Below are 6,250 nucleotides of genomic sequence, written 5' to 3' on the forward strand. Positions count from 1 at the left end.
CGCTCTGTGAATGCGTGTCTCTCTCTCTCTCTCGCCCTCATTTTTCCTATATCTCCTGAGCATAGCGCGCAAAACCTCTTTTTCACATCGCAGAGCATTGGCACGAGCGCGTGCGAACACGCCAGCTGTGGTCGAAGATGACGACGCTCTAACGCAATCAGTCAGTTAGGCAACTGCGCATATCACTGCAGCCAGATATAGGCAGTTTTCTTTGACCGAAGACAAGAAAAGCCTCACATTATCAAAAGTCTACAGATTGTATACATCTAAATTATTATTGGAACCGACAGTGGTGTCCTAACCGGCAATTCGAAGTAACATTTACAAGGCTGCGTTGCCGTATTCTACAACTAAATTTTTACTTGCACAGATGTGGTCTGGCGGCATCCCCATTATGCTACTTCTGCAATGAACCAGAATACATCGATCACTTTTTATTATCGTGTCGGCGGTTTTCAAATCATCGACAACGATGTTTGGAAATCCCACTTCGCAATCTAGGACTGGCATTAAGCAGTTCAGTTATACTCTCACTTGGAGCCACGGTGTTAGGACATGGCCACGGGAATGTTTGCCGAGCCATTTATAATTTTCTTTTTGACACAAAAAGATTGCCTTATTATTTTTCCCATTTTTCCATGATTGATTTTCTTATCCTTCAATAAATTATAGATTTAACAAATTCAAAAAGTAATATCACAAAATCACAATTATATTATTATTAATATTATTATTCAAGATGTAAGTCTATCCTTTACTGTGTTTAATTTATTATTAAGTTCATATTACTAGTCCTATCTAGGCAAGGCTGACTAACTCAGTATAGACTACCTAATTCTTTTATTATCGTTTCGCTTCCCATCTTTAATTATTCACCTATTTTTCTTTAACTTTTATTTCTAATGTATTTATAAACTTATTAATCTTAAATTTCGATCATAATATCACCCGGTTCGTGGCCTATCCCCCACAGTGGGTTGCGCCATTGATTGAGGCGTGATCATGATCATCATCATCATCAGTTAGAAATGAATCCGAGCTTTGGCCGAATAAAATAACTGGCATAACTGGAGCGTTGAAAACCTAATCACCCTCAAAGTAGTCTCCTCGGGACTCCACATACTTGTCCCAGCCGTGCTGCCATTGTTGGAAGCATTCCGAGAAGGCATCTTTCGGAATGGAGTGTAGCTCAGCTGTCGCTGCAGCCATAATGTCCTCATTTGTTCGAAATCGCGCCTTTTTCAATGGCCTCTTGATTTTGGTAAACAGCCAGAAGTCGCAGGGGGCCATATCAGGAGAGTATAAGGAGCCTGCTGAACTACAGGAGTCTGGTTTTTCGCCAAAAAGGTCGGAATCAAGTGCGAGAAATGTGCAGGAGCATTGTCGTGATGGATGCGCCAATTTCCTGTTCACCACAACTCCGGTCTCTTGCGCCGCACAGCATCACGTAGGCGACGGAGGACATCTCTGTAGTATTCTTTGGTGATTGTTTGACCCTGTGGTGCGTACTCGTGGTGTACCACACCGCGGGAGTCAAAGAAGTCAGCACCACTTTGACATTGCTGCGCACTTGTCGGAGCTTCTTTGGTCTTGGTGACGTGGAATGCTTCCACTGTGACGACTGGGTTTTGTTTCCGGGTCGTACCCTTACGCTCAAGACTCGTCACCAGTGATTTTGGTGTTCATGAAGTCGGGGTCACTGATTGTGGAATCCTGCATGTCCTGTGAGACTTCAACACGAAGTTGCTTTTGCTCCACCATGAGCAGCTTCGGCACGAATTTCGCCGCAAATCTCTTCGTGGCCAAATCTGCGGTCATAATGGAATGTGCAGAAAGTTCTGATGCCCACCTCGTCCGCAATTTCTCGGGTAGTAACACGACGGTCCCGCATCACCACAGCGTTCACTTCGGCAATAACCTCGTCATTTCGGCATGTTGATGGCCGACCGGAGCATGGCTCGCTCTCCACCGATGTGCGGCCGTCTTTAAACCGGTTATGTCACTCCTTAATCTGCGTGCTGCTCATAGCATCGTCACCGAAAGCCGTCTGAATCTTCCGAATGGTTTACACTTGGCTGTCGCCCAGTTTCTGGCAAAATTTGATGCAGTAGCGCTGCTCCAGTCACTCTGCCATTTTCCTTGCAATCAAAAAACCGACGAGAGCACAGCGCACTACCTCACTCAGACGCTGTGTCCCAGCGACTGACGATATCGGCACGCGGGAAAAAAATTCGGCCATTCGCACGAAGGCTCAAGGTCGGCTGATGCAAGTGCGCTTGTTTCATATCCATCAGGTGTTCGCAAAAAAAAAATACGTCGGATACTTTTCTAAGAGACCTCGTATGGTTCGCCTGAATGCGAGTTCTGCAAGCGTGGCTGTATGACATAGTGGTTACGACGCTCTCCTTGGGATCGTGGGTACGCGGGTTCAAATGCCATCTCGGGACGAAGTTTATTATCTTTTATTTATTTCTTCATTGCTCATGATGATAGTTTCTTGATACGAACCACAAATGGTGGCTGGCTTAAACAGCTTCGCTCTTACACTTCTGCACGCTTATTTCGCACTAGAAGACAACGCGCGCACGTGGTTCCAGAACCGGGAAGCGTGCTTCCAAACGTGGAACGACGCCAGCTCCTGGATACGTTCTCCTCTTTCGATCGGCGGGATTAAACACAACAGCTTATGCAAGCGCGCTTTCAGAAACCCAACAAAAGCGTCGCTATGTATGCTGAGCATATGACTTGTTTATTTCGCCGAGCGGACCCCGATATGCCCGAGACTAAGAAAGTGCGCCATCTGATACGAGAAATTAAAGAACAATTGTTTGCAGGTCTGGTATGAAACCCAACAATCAGGATAGAAGAATTCATCAAGGTGGCCACTATAATCGAACGGGCTTTTCAGCAACGATGCCGACACATTGACCGCCTGCCCAATAGCACACCGATGAGTACCGCCACTCAGTCGGACTCATTAAGATTGCCTCCTAGATAGGAGGTAATATGTGGTGGGTATAAAGGCTAGCTTCGCCGAGGTTTGGAGGCTTTTTCTGCACTTGACTCCTATAGTTCGCATTAAAGTCAGAGGCAGCACGAAAGGCCATTCGCTCAGCGCTTCTACCGCTCTTCATCATGCCAGCGTTATGACAGCGAGTATTCGTGGTCATCGAGTCAGATCTGTGCATCGAACTTTTCTGGATCCTTCTCGGCAACTTCGATTTGCCAGTAGCCCGTAGTGGGCTACTCAATGAAAATACACATCGAAAAATCAACGAAGAATACTCACCGTTTGATAGCCGGCACAACGCGTCATGTATCCGTGGGAGGGTGTGATTTGTGATTTTTTTTTCAGGCGAAGATAATCGACGAAAAGATGCGGAGTGCTATCTTTCTTCTTCACTAATATCACAGGAGATGCACACGGACTCTTCGGCGTCTGGATGATTTCATCATGCAGCAGTTCATCAACTTGTTGCTTTATCGCCTCCCGTTCTCGTGCTAAAACTGGGTACTGGTTTTGATGGAATGGTCGAACTCATTCTTGAGTTAATTTGCGATGATTTGCAATTATTGTTTGTCGAATTTTGAATGACGCAGAAAAGCAGTTTTTGTACCAGAACACTGCGAATCTGTTCCTGTTTACGCATCGGAATGCTTGGAGTGATGTTGAAGGCTAGTCGTGAGCTATGACAGTCGAAGTATATGCAGCAGAATCCGGGAGGACAAATGCTTTGGAAGTTTCCACAATGTCTTCAATGTGTGCGATCGTCGTTCCCTTGTTTAGGTGTTCCTACGCCTTGGCAAAGCCTTTCAGCAGCGCCTTCGCTTTCCCTTCGTGCAGTCGAGCGATTCCTCGGGCGACGCAAATTTCCCCGGTCGAACAGCAGACGTTCGTCGCCCTCGATGACGCCTTCTATTTTCTAGGCATGGTAACCGGGAGCCCTATCCTGTGGTAGCACTTGGCCTGTTGGCAGCGTTATCGACTTCTATTTCAAGTGAATGACTGCGTCGTGTTGGGTTAGGAAGTCCATCCACAGGATTCCGTCCTGCGATCAGTGCTGCAGGGTCACGATTCTTGGAGTGCAAGACTGGTTGTCGACCGTGGCTCTTCATGTGCAAATTTCAGCCGGCCTTATTAGGTGTCCTCCAGCTGCCTGGATTGGAGGGCCATCCCATGCAGACCGGACTTCCTTCAACATTTAGGCAAAGGGTCCATTGATGACAAAATAGTCGGCTCCTGTGTCTACAACGGCGCTAACTTCGTGACCGTCGAGAAGCACTTCGAGATAGGTGGTTCTTTGTCTTGCATTGAGGTTAGGTGGCGGCATCGGGGCACGGCTGCGTCGTATTCTCCCGCTGTTGTTACGTGTTGTCAAGTCTTGTATTGGTCTCATATATATTACAACGAGTCTTCGTCTGGTTGGTGGCGTTTCGTTGCTACCTCGTCGATATGGGTCTTGCGATGTCGTCGTCGTCGGCGGCGGAGGATCTTCGGCTCTTCCACAGAGAGCAACCGCACCTCCATCGGTTGCTGGTTTAAATTTTACGGATAAGGGCTGACAGACTTGCCGCGCGATGGGCCAATGTATTGTCAGTGATGCAGTTACTTATAGCGTCCTGGCTACGGCGAACGGGGCGGCCATAGGTGTCTCTGTTGAGTGGCTGCGATGTAGTCGGCGATCTTACGTGTTCGTTCGTCTTGCGTTCGAAGTGGTGCGTTGACGGATCTCGCGGTTTGGGCATCAGCGGTAGACGTACCCGCTTACCGCAGTGATAGCAAAGCGAGTGGTATTCGGGGGCGCGCCATACGTCTGTCTTCCTCGGGGTGTTGCGCGGGCGGACAGGCGGGTGGGCTGGCGGCGGCGGCTGGCGACGGAATTTCGGCGAGGCCTGGCGTGGCCGCGGAAGGGGTATGTGACGGCAGGCTGGAGTGGCGTAGCTCATCCGTTCCAGCTAATGCTGCGGTTGCTCAGGGGAATCTCCTCGCGTGCTATATCGATAATTGAAGCTATATGAGGTTGCGAAGCTTCTCCCGAACGAGCGCTCTGATGGTCTCGCCCAGGTCGTTGGTGCCCAGTGATTGAACATCGGCGTAGTTTGTCGTGAGCTTGCGGCGGTTGCATTGCCTGTTATGAATTTCGAGTGTTTTCTTGATGTTGATGGCATATAAAAAAAACTCTTCGACGGTCTTCGCCGAAACATTCTCGCTTCACATCACGCATGAATAGGCGAAATTTCTTCTCCTCGGTCATTTCCGGGTCGGCGTGACGAAAACTTCGGGTCACCTCTTCCGTAAAGATTGCAATGTTCACGTTAGATAGCTGCACTCGGGCTTCCAGTAGAACTTCGGTCCTTTCTTTTAATACAAAACTACTGTGTCTCATAAGGAAGTTGCTGCAGAAGAGGTCGCACGTCGCAAGTGTGGACTCTTGGTTCTCAAACCATGTCATCGCGGCGTCATCCAAGGAAAAGCACACATGGCGGAGGTTTTTCTCAGAGTTCCAGTTGTTGAAAGTTGAAACCCTTCCGAATGTCTCGAGCGAGGTTTCGGGGTCGTCAGATGAAGCTCCGCGTAAGATAGAAGATTCCCTGGGATGTTGAAGCTTGATGGCTACAGGCGGTGCTCGGTCATTCATGGTTGTAGTTGACTTAGTCACGATTTTCCTGGTCGTCTCTGGTAGACGTCCATGCTCCGGGGGCACGTTTTGTAGCCTGCGGCTTGCTCGATAGTCTGGGGCGACGCTGGTGTTGCCTTCGGGGGCGTCGGTACATGAACACAAAAACACCTCCACCAGATTACACGTATTAGTGGCGGTGAAGAACACCGTAGCGATAACTGTGAGTCTCGAAAGGAACTTTTTATTGGGCGAAAGAAAAAAACGTTACCGGAAAAGCACAACGATAGCGGCGAGCCCAGTTGGTAATCGTAGAAAATCCGATCTGTGGATCAGACCCGTGGGTTATTTATACATGACTCAATGAATCTTCCAGCGTAATCGCTTGTGCTCGCGTAAGTTGTAGAATGTGCACACTTCCAGAACTCTACAACTAGAATTCGCGTCATGCCAAGGAAGTGCTTACACAATGCTCGGCGACAACATCGGGCCACAGATAGGACAATCAATAATGTTCGAGAAACTGGCGATACAAATAGGCCTGTGTTGCGCTAAGTGACCTTTCACAATTGTTAGTCAGTGAAATGCGGTCACCGGATAAAGATAAACAAGAATGCATGTCATTATGCATT

This window comes from Dermacentor silvarum, chromosome 7, assembly GCF_013339745.2.
Source record: "Dermacentor silvarum isolate Dsil-2018 chromosome 7, BIME_Dsil_1.4, whole genome shotgun sequence".
Classification (NCBI taxonomy): Eukaryota; Metazoa; Arthropoda; class Arachnida; order Ixodida; family Ixodidae; genus Dermacentor; species Dermacentor silvarum.